The following is an 11,657-nucleotide window of genomic DNA, read 5'->3' as shown; positions in this document are numbered from 1 at the left end:
GCCTCAATTCTAAACCGTTTAACTGAACTATCACGTAGTTATCAAAATGTGTATGTCAGATGTTCGCAACATCCACAGACGACGTTCGAGGTTCAGCACACTGAGCGGTGCATTAAGGACATAAGCCTTCTATGAAGCAATGAGGACAATCCTCAGTTTACGGACCTAGTCTGCATAATTGCTACTACCAGCTTTCAACTAAATTTTCTCTAGGAACATATCTAAACAGTGGAACTAAAGCGCGAGCTTCGACATAATTTGCGAAGACCTTTTGACTATGTCCAGGATAATTAAGTTCATCTTATGAACTCCCAGTCAGATAGACATCCCTCTAGTCATCTAAGTGATTACATGATCCGAGTCAACTAGGCCGTGTCCGATCATCACGTGAGACGGACTAGTCATCATCGGTGAACATCTTCAGGTTGATCGTATCTACCATACGACTCATGCTCGACCTTTCAGTCTTTTGTGTTCCGAGGCCATGTCTGTACATGCTATGCTCGTCAAGTCAACCTAAGTGTTTCGCGTGTGTAAATCTGTCTTACACCCGTTGTATGTGAACGTTAGAATCTATCACACCCGATCATCATGTGGTGCTTCAAAACAACGAACTGTCGCAACGGTGCACAGTTAGGGGGAACACCTTCTTGAAATTATTATGAGGGATCGTCTTATTTACTACCGCCGTTCTAAGTAAACAAGATGCAAAAACATGATAAACATCACATGCAATAAAATAATAGTGACATGATATGGCCAATATCATATAGCTCCTTTGATCTCCATCTTGGGGCTCCATGATCATCTTGTCACCGGCATGACACCATGATCTCCATCATCGTGTCTCCATGAAGTTGCTCGCCAACTATTACTTCTACTACTATGGCTAACGCTTTAGCAATAAAGTAAAGTAATTACATGACGTTTAAGTTGACACGCAGGTCATAAATAAATAAAGACAACTCCTATGGCTCCTGCCGGTTGTCATACTCATCGACATGCAAGTCATGATTCCTATTACAAGAACATGATCAATCTCATACATCACATATCATTCATCACATTCTTCTTGGCCATATCACATCACATAGCATACCCTGCAAAAACAAGTTAGACGTCCTCTAATTGTTGTTTGCATGTTTTACGTGGCTGCTATGGGTTTCTAGCAAGAACGTTTCTTACCTACGCAAAAACCACAACGTGATATGCCAATTGCTATTTACCCTTCATAAGGACCCTTTTCATCGAATCCGATCCGACTAAAGTGGGAGAGATAGACACCCGCTAGCCACCTTATGCAACTAGTGCATGTCAGTCGGTGGAACCAGTCTCACGTAAGAGTACGTGTAAGGTCGGTCCGGGCCGCTTCATCCCACAATGCCACCGAATCAAGATTGGACTAGTAACGGTAAGCATATTGAACAAAATCAACGCCCACAACTACTTTGTGTTCTACTCGTGCATAGAATCTACGCAATAGACCTAGCTCATGATGCCACTGTTGGGGAACGTAGCAGAAATTCAAAATTTTCCTACGTGTCACCAAGATCTATCTATGGAGAAACCAGCAACGAGGGGAAGGAGAGTGCATCTACATACCCTTGTAGATCGCTATGCGGAAGCGTTCAAGAGAACGGGGTTGAAGGAGTCGTACTCGTCGTGATCCAAATCACCGGAGATCCTAGTGCCAAACGGACGGCACCTCCGCGTTCAACACACGTACAGCCCGGTGACGTCTCCCATGCCTTAATCCAGCAAGGAGAGAGGGAGAGGTTGAGGAAGACTCCATCCAGCAGCAGCACAACGGCGTGGTGGTGGTGGAGGAGCGTGGTACTCCAGCAGGGCTTCGCCAAGCACCGCAAGAGACGAGGAGGGAGAGGGGTAGGGCTGCGCCAAGAAGGAGATTGAATCCGTGTCTCTGGCAGCCCAAAACCTCAAGTATATATAGGGGGAGGGGAGGGGCTGCGCCCCCATCTAGGTTTCCACCCCTAGGGGTGGCGGCCAGCCCTAGATCCCATCTAGGGGGCGGCCAAGGGGGGGAGAGGGAGGCGCACCACTAGGTGGGCCTTAGGCCCATCTGAGCCTAGGATTTGCCCCCTTCCACTCTCCCTTGCGCCTTGGGCCTTGGTGGGGGGGCGCACCAGCCCACCTGGGGCTGGTCCCCTCCCACACTTGGCCCATGCAGCCCTCCGGGGCTGGTGGCCCCACTTGGTGGACCTCCGGGACCTTCCCTGTGGTCCCGGTACGTTACCGATAAAACCCGAAACTTTTCTGGTGACCAAAACAGGACTTCCCATATATAAATCTTTACCTCTGGACCATTCTGGAACTCCTCGTGACGTCCGGGATCTCATCCGGGAGTCCAAAAAACATTCAGTAACCACATACAAACTTCCTTTATAACCCTAGCGTCATCGAACCTTAAGTGTGTAGACCCTACGAGTTTGGGAACCATGCAGACATGACCAAGACGTTCTCCGGTCAATAACCAACAGCGGGATCTGGATACCCATGTTGGTTCCCACATGTTCCACGATGATCTCATCGGATGAACCACGATGTCGAGGATTCGATCAATCCCGTATTCAATTCCCTTTGTCTAGCGGTATTGTACTTGCCTGAGATTCGATCGTCGGTATCCCGATACCTTGTTCAATCTCGTTACCGGCAAGTCTCTTTACTCGTTCCGTAACACATCATCCCGTGATCAACTCCTTGATCACATTATGCACATTATGATGATGTCCTACCGAGTGGGCCCAGAGATACCTCTCCGTCACACGGAGTGACAAATCCCAGTCTCGATTCGTGCCAACCCAACAGACACTTTCGGAGATACCTGTAGTGTACCTTTATAGCCACCCAGTTATGTTGTGATGTTTGGCACACCCAAAGTATTCCTGCGGTATCCGGGAGTTGCACAATCTTATGGTCTAAGGAAATGATACTTGACATTAGAAAAGCTTTAGCATACGAACTACATGATCTTTGTGCTAGGCTTAGGATTGGGTCTTGTCCATCACATCATTCTCCTAATAATGTGATCCTGTTATCAAGGACATCCAATGTCCATGGTCAGGAAACCGTAACCATCTATTGATCAACGAGCTAGTCAACTAGAGGCTTACTAGGGACATGGTGTTGTCTATGTATCCACACATGTATCTGAGTTCCCTATCAATACAATTCTAGCATGGATAATAAATGATTATCATGAACAAGGAAATATAATAATAACTAATTTATTATTGCCTCTAGGGCATATTTCCAACAAGTTCGGCAAAAGATAACCACCTGCGCTATGCTCACACCGGAGCACTGATACCAAATCGAGGAGATGCGGGCGAGGCATTCCACCTGCATCGCTGCCGGGCTGCCTCCAGACTCGCCGGAGCTGGAGGAGGAGGAGCAAGCGAAGAAGGAGGAGGGAGAAGAGCAGTAGCTAGATTCTATGGAGGTGGAGGAAGAGGAGGATGCGGATGAGGCGGAGCAGGCGGAGTAGGAGCTGCTGCCGGCTCCGGGCTTCAGCATGGAGGAGGCGAAGGCGGAGTTCGTCGTCGCCCAAGCGGACAAGATGGCGGAGTAGTAGGCCATTCTGTGTTCCATCGGGATGAGGCCTATGTGGAGGTCAATCAAAGGTTCATACGGCGGGAAAGGGCGGCAACCTACACGCTCTTCGATGAGGTCGAAGTGGAGATGAACACGGAGGAGCCAGAGCTGCGGCTGTCGCCCATGTACCCGGAACCGGGCATGGAGATTATGGACATCTCCGGCAAGGACTAGGATAGTTGATTTATGTAGTACGTGGATTTTTTTTCTTCGCATGCTTTTGTACGGATTTAAGATTTCAATTATGATGTATTCGGATGCAGATCAGTAAATTTGAGGGCTGATTGCGAATGTTTGAGGGCCGTATTTGCGTGTAGATGCTCTTATGAGGGTCTCTAACCGATTGGTAATTACTCTTTCTATTTGGTTAGGAGAATTTATTGAGTTGGTTTTGTGCGTACGTTGACCCCCTCAACCACCAGCCCGCAAGTGGGAGATGACCCAATCTGAACCAAACTTTTCACTATAGGAAAATCGGATAGAACTGACTATTTTTAACTGAGTATTAAAAATACTCGGTGAAGGCCAATTTCACTTCAGCTTCCTGTGAGCTCAGTGTTTCAACCCAGCTTAGGACGCTCGGCTTACATTAGACCGGCCTTTTCTTATTTGATCGATGCTAGAAAACCGACCTTGCGTGTTGTCAAACCATCATTCAGGGAAACACACGTACGACAGGCAGAGAAACGCCCTCATTCAGGGAGTACTCTGTACTAGCAGAGTAGCATGTTTAGTCCAGGGGCAGGGCGCCGCAACTAGGGTTTGCACCGCCATGGCGCGCGCGTGATCGGATGTGTTTCTGATCCGTACGTCTCTGAGCATGAGTCTACGTGATTCTCGATCCTCCGGTTCCCGGGGGAGTCTAAGTCATCTAAGAATCATCTTGGAAGGAAGGAGCCTGGCCGAGTCTTGGGCAGGAAGGAAACTGAGGACGGCGCCTCTCTTTTAAAGTGCCTTGGTCGGAGCTCTTGGATAGATTGTCGAGTTTGCTACACAAATCCGCTCTACGCCGCCGCCGATCCTCCTTGTTCTCGCGCACGGCTGCTGTCGATGTTGTCCACTGGAGATGGGGTGATCATGGGGGGTCTGGTGAGGACCCCGCCCACCCTAAGTCGTCTGGTGGCGGCGTGATGGTTCCCGTGTCTCATCGGGAGTCGATCATCGCAGCCATGGAGGAGACGGACCACACGAGTAATTGGGATGAGAAGGAGGGAGAGGGCGTGGACGGCCCGACAGTTAGGGTTGATGGGGATGTCGAGCTGGATGATGATGTCGTCGTCGATGAGGAACCGATGGTTGAGCCAGCAACGGCGCCGCCTCGCTGGCGTTTGTTGGGTCGATACTTAGCCATTGGAGGCCGAACGTGGATGACATGACGGAGCACTTCAGTCTGGTCTGGAAGTTGAGGGTATGACGAAGCGTAGAACCCTTTGTCTCGGGCCGCATTGTATTTATATGACCGAAGTCTTGAAGTACAAGTTGAGAGAGATCGTCGTGATCGTGATCTGCTCGAGAGGTTACATGGGATACGAGAGAGAAGAAAAGATAGATAGAGATACAAGTTTAAACAACTATCCTATCTCTATACACTTTGTATTCTAACACTCCCCCTCAACCTAAACCCTACTTGCCAAGGTTAAGATTGTACTTGAAATCATCTAACCTCCGCATTGTCAAAGGTTTTGTGAATCCATCAGCAAGTTGATCACCTGTTGGAATAAACCTTATATCAAGCAATTTTCGTGCCACTCTTTCTCTGACAAAGTGAAAATCAACTTCAATATGCTTTGTCCGTGCATGAAAAACAGGATTAGCTGAAAGATAGGTTGCACCAATGTTATCACACCATAATCTTGCAGCCTGTGGAACTTTAATTCCAAGTTCATGTAACAATGTCTGAATCCACATTACTTCAGCTGTTGCATTAGCTAAAGCTTTATACTCAGCCTCAGTGCTTGAACGTGAGATTGTTGCCTGTTTTCTTGCACTCCATGACACAAGGTTTGTTCCCAGAAACACAGCAAAGCCACCTGTTGACCTTCTATCATCAGCACACCCTACCCAATCTGCATCAGAGTAAGCTGACACAAGCATAGAAGAAGACTTGACAATCTGGAGACCAAGTCCCTCTGTGAACTTGAGATACCTCAAAATCCTTTTGATTGCTGTCCAATGAACAGTAGTAGGAGCATGCAAATATTGACATACTTTGTTAACAGAATATGAAATATCAGGACGTGTAAGAGTCAAGTATTGTAATGCACCTACAACACTTCTGTAATTTGTTGCATCATCTGGCCCAAGTGCTTCTCCACTTTCAACAGTAAGCTTTTCTGAAGTAGAGATAGGTGTACTGACCGGCTTACATTTTTCCATACCTACCCTTCTGAGAATGTCCATGGTTTATTTCTCTTGTGTAAGAAGTATGCCATCATTTACCTTCTTGACCTCAATTCCAAGAAAGTAATGTAGATCTCCCAAATCTTTGAGGGCAAACTCCAACTTCAAATCCTTAAGCAGACAAGTTGTAGCATCTGAGCTGGAACTGGCAATGATTATATCATCAACGTAAACAAGAACAAATATAGTAATATTGTTCTTATGACAAAAGAATAATGAGGTATCTGCCTTTGATGGTGTAAACCCAAGCTTTTGCAACTGTGTACTTAACCTCGAATACCAGGCTCTTGGGGCCTGTTTTAACCCATACAATGCCTTGTCCAACTTACAGACATAGTTTGGTGTGTTTTTGTTTTCATATCCTGGTGGCTGCCTCATGAACACTTCTTCCTCAAGAACACCATGAAGAAACGCGTTCTGAACGTCTAGCTGTCGTAGGCTCCAGCCTCTGGAAATAGCAATAGACAACACAAGTCGAATAGTAGCTGACTTAATAACAGGACTAAAAGTATCTTCATAATCTATACCAAACCTTTGCTTAAAACCTTTTGCAACCAGTCTGGCTTTGTACCTGTCTATACTTCCATCAGCTCTTTTCTTAATCTTATATACCCATTTGCAGTCAATCACATTAGCATCCCTCTTTGGGGGAACTAATCGCCAAGTTTTGTTTTGAATTAATGCATCATATTCAACATCCATAGCCTTCTTCCAATCCTTGTGTGCAAGAGCATCATGCAAATTTGTTGGCTCACCAACGGTTGTGAGAAAAGCTCGCTTGAGTTTATCATACCTGATTGTACCATCTGTATATTGCTTCTCCTTGACAATACCTGACCGAGATCGTGTATGACGGAGAGGAACTGAAATTGCTGCAGAAATAGCCACGGATCCGTCTGGCACAGAAGATCCTCCAACGGCAGACACGCTCCCCCCATCGCCAGCGGCATCGGAACGCGTGGCGTAGGGCGAGACGCTGCGGCGCGGGCTGGTGGGCTCTGCACTTGTCGGGCTGTCGGCCACCGGGGCAGAGGCGCTGATTGGCTCCGCGCCTGGTGGGCGGTCGGCCACCCGACCGGGCGTTACGGGAGACGCAAGGCGATCCGCCTGGGATCCCGCTCCCGTCAGACTGCGGTGCGAATCATCCTCGGATCGCGTGACCGCAGTGCCAGGCGAATCTGCCTGGGATCTGGCGCCTGGTCCTGTTTTGGCTGCATCTACACACATAAAATCATGACCTGTGGCTGCACAATCAACATGAGATTCAAAATTTTCCATGGAATTTTCCACATGATCAGTTCTAATTAATTCACCCCCGTGATCAAGAGAAGATAAAGAATCAGAAAGAAGGGAGATTTCAGCACGCAAAAGAGCTCCCGCGTTAGGATGAAGTTTAGTAAATGGAAATAATGTTTCATCAAAAATAACATCACGAGATATATAGATACGACCGGATGAGATTTCTAGACATTTGTATCCTTTATGAAGATTACTATAGCCAAGAAACACGCATTGGGTGGACCGAAACTCAAGTTTATGGTGATTGTAAGGACGCAAGTTTGGGTAGCAAGCACACCCAAAAATTTTTAGAGAGCTATAGTCTGGTTTTTGATGAAACAAGCGTTCCAAAGGAGTGGTGTTGCCAATGACTCGACTAGGAAAACGATTTATAAGGTAAGTAGCCGTGATAAAGGCCTCATCCCAATATTTAAGCGGCATTGATGCATGAGCTAGAAGAGACAAACCAACTTCCACAATGTGGCGATGTTTGCGTTCGGCTGAACCGTTTTGTTGATGTGCATGAGGACAAGAGACATGATGAATGATACCAACACTACGGAAGAAAGAATTGAGTTTCTCATATTCTCCTCCCCAGTCACTTTGGACTGCAAGGATCTTTCTATCAAACTGTCTTTCAACAAGTTTTTGGAATTCTTGGAAAACAGAAAAGACTTCAGATTTGAACTTAAGCAAATATATCCATGTAAATTTGCTATAATCATCAATAAAACTGACATAGTATTTCTTGCGACCAAAAGAATCTCTTGCATGACCCCATACATCACTGAAAATAAGCTCTAAAGGAGCATGAGACACACTATTTGACAGAGGATAAGGAAGTTGGTGACTTTTTGCACATTGGCAAGCTTCACAAACTGACTCACTTTCGGGACTACGTGATAATGAAAGATTGCCTTTATTGACTACTTGCTTGACTATATTTGAAGAAGGATGACCTAATCTTTGGTGCCATTTGGCTAAGGAAGGCTTGATGGCAGAAAAAACTTGACGATGACGCTTTCGATCAAAGACTCTTGATGTGATGGGATATAATCCTCCAATGCATCTACCGTGATGGATGAGCTCCTTCATTGCCCGATCCTTTATGAAAAAATAGGTAGGATGAGTTTCAAAGAAAACATTATTGTCGGAAGTTAAACGGGACATGGAAGCTAGATTTTTATCGGCTTGAGGCACATGAAGGACATCTTTAAGGACAAGATCACGTTTAAGGCTAGGGGAATTAATAGAAGATTGACCAATGTGGGTGATGTCCATACCTCCACCGCTTGCGGTGTGCATCTGATCACTGCCGTGATACCTCTCTCGGAGGGCAAGCTTCTCTAGCTCATTCGTGACATGATCCGTAGCTCCAGAGTCAGCATACCAGACCGTGTCACCATCAGCTCCGCCGTGCTCCCGCATGGCTGCAGCGACATGCTTTGTGTCGGGCATGAAGTCCTCATCATACCGGTGCCAGCAGTCAATGACTTCATGGCCCGGTTTCTTGCACAGCTGACATCTAGGACGACGGTTGTTGTTGTTGTAGCCACCGCCGCCGTTGTAGCCGCCGTTGTAGTTGTTGCCGCCGCGGTCACCACCATTGTTGCCGCGGTCACCAGGGCGACCGTGGCCCTGGTTACCACTGCGCCCGCCGCCGCTGTTGTTGCTGCGACCGCGCCACTGCTGTCCACGCCCACGACCGCGTCCACGAGAGGCGACGTTGACAGAAGACTGGCGCAGATTGCCTCCTTGAAGCATGCTGAGGCGGGCGTCGAAACTCAGGAGCTGGCTATACAGCTCCTGAACCGTAACAGGTTCGATCCGCGCCGCCAAGGCCGAGATCATTGGATTGTAGTCGATGTCGAGGCCGGCGATGACGTGGGAGATGATCTCGGCATCTCCGAGTGGTGCACCAGCGCAAGCAACTTCATCTGTAAGGGTTTTAATTTTCCCAAGATATTCTGCCATGGTTAGATTACCTTTCTGCAGATTGGTGAGCGCCATCCTCGTGTTGATCTTCTGGGCTTGCGTTTGCGCGGCAAACATGGCATGGATAGAGTTCCACACCTCGGCCGGCGTCTGGAGCATTGCTACTTGGGCAAGGACCTCTCGAGACAAGGACCCCATGAGATGCCCTTGTAGCTGCTGCTGCCGCGCAAACCAGATCGATCTGGCGACGTTGAAGACCTGCTCTTCCTTCCCATTATTGTCGATGGTGATGGTGGCAGGGGGCGCCGGGCTTGTGGCGTCGAGGAAGTGCTCCATCTGTGCTCCTTTGATCTGAGGTAGCACGACAGCCTTCCAGAGGAGGAAGTTCGTCCTCATAAGCTTCTCTGACGGAGGCGGACCGAGGGAGGGCGAGCTGCTGCTAGAGGTGGAAGATGAGGCGAAGGTGGACGGTGCAGATAGGGTGGAAAAAGCGCTCATGGTGGATGCGGACGCGGTGGCAGCAGCGGTGGACGACGTGGTTCCTGTCATGATTGCCTCTCTCTCGATCTCGGTTCCTCTCTTCTGCGATCAACTAGATGGATTCCTTCTCGAGGGCTAGACGTACGAGAGGAAGGGCTCTGATGACCATATGACGAAGCGTAGAACCCTTTGTCTCGGGTCGCATTGTATTTATATGACCGAAGTCTTGAAGTACAAGTTGAGAGAGATCGATCGTGATCGTGATCTGCTCGAGAGGTTACATGGGATACGAGAGAGAAGAAAAGATAGATAGAGATACAAGTTTAAACAACTATCCTATCTCTATACACTTTGTATTCTAACAGAGGGCAGCTGTGGACATAGCCCGGATCAAGAACAATTGGTACGCAGTTACCTTCTTCACGGAGGGGGACTACAACTCTGTGGCTAAAGGTGGGCCTTGGATCTTCAAGGGCAATGTGTTGATTGTTCGACCATGAAGGGGAAAGGAGCAGCCATCTGAAGCTTCACTCGATGAAGTTTCGGTCTGGGTGCAGATCTACAATGTTCCATGGGATAAGCAGACGGTCGCCTACGACAATTTCCTCGGCGGCCTCCTGGGTACTGTTAAGGATGTCGATGCTGAGATCGATGGGAGAAGGGTCCATGAGTTCTTGCACGTTCAGGTGGAACTATCGCTGTCTAAGCGTCTGCAGACCAAGATCACAATGGGTAGGCCTCTGGCCAAGCAGATGGTGTACTCGCTGCGATATGAGAGAGTTCCTCACTTCTGCTTCTGGTGTGGCTTCATTGGACATGATGATCATCAGTGTGAGAAGAAATGGCTAGGTGTTCCCTCAAATGCCCACCATCCTCTTCAGAATCCTCCCTAGCCGATAGCCAGAAGTGGATGCCGGTAGGGAAGAACCCTACTCCGTCGTCGCGGAGCGAGACAGGGCGAGTAACCTTAGGGAGCGTCGTGGGAAGCGTGGTGACCGCCGGGGGTGTGAACCACCTCCTTGTCCTTCTTCATCATCTCCCTTAGCATCTTGATGCCAGTCTCGTGTTCCTCCTCATCTATGACGATTGGCATCTGCATGCAGCCAGCGCCATCACAACCCCAACCTCGTCTTCCTGTAGCCCTATTGGGGCCTGGAGGCGAGATCTGAACTCCCTCCACTTCCTAGCCTGAATCAGGTTCACAGACTCCGCCTCCTCCATCGACCAGAGGAAAGCCGAGAGCGAGCCCACCGGCGCCCCCGATGGCGTAAGGTAATCGTCTTCCTACATCGTCAGCCTCGTGAACACCTTTTCCGCGGCTGCTGCTTGTAACCACAAACATATCTCGCCCATCCTCTCCATCTTCCTGTCGTCTCCGCTCGCGATCTCGACCATTCTGCACTCCATCTTCAACCTCTAGTCCGACATCACTAAGATCTTCCTTTTAGAAGATCTCTAGAATGTTTGTCGGGTCGGTTTTTCTTTTTCTTGCATTTTTCTGCTTGTTTTACCTAGTTTGGTCAGATTTTATTTATAATATTTTGGTTTCTTTTTTTTGCTGCGTTTTCCTAAATTCACAAATATTTTATAAATTTTGTGAACTTTTTGTAAAAATTATGGACACTTCTCAATTTACAAACGTTTTTACAATTTGTGTGCTTAAAGCTTGTTATTCAAATAATAATTTTCAAATCCTTGAAATTTATTAATTCACGGCCTTTTTTTAATCCATGTAGATATTTTTAGATTAGCCATATTTTGTGAATCCATACACTTTAAGAATTTGACAATATATTTGTATTCAAGATTTTTAAAAAGATAAGAAAACATTATCTGTTTTTTATGAAACAGCGAGTGGAGGTTTATTTCAGATGAGCGAGCAAAAAAATAACGAAGCCGTAGTAGCATACCAAGGGATGGACTGGTAAGGGCTTGTTTGGGACCGCCCTGCT

General features: G+C 47.6%; 1 pseudogene; it reads right to left on the bottom strand.

The window, feature by feature from the left end:
- Positions 1-9,065: 9,065 nt before the first annotated feature.
- Positions 9,066-9,204, bottom strand: LOC119304606 (annotated as a pseudogene).
- Positions 9,205-11,657: the final 2,453 nt, after the last annotated feature.

This window comes from Triticum dicoccoides, chromosome 5A (assembly GCF_002162155.2).
Source record: "Triticum dicoccoides isolate Atlit2015 ecotype Zavitan chromosome 5A, WEW_v2.0, whole genome shotgun sequence".
NCBI lineage: Eukaryota > Viridiplantae > Streptophyta > Magnoliopsida > Poales > Poaceae > Triticum > Triticum dicoccoides.
The sequence above is the reverse complement of the archived record's forward strand: the minus strand, read 5'-3'. Positions and strand labels throughout refer to the sequence as shown.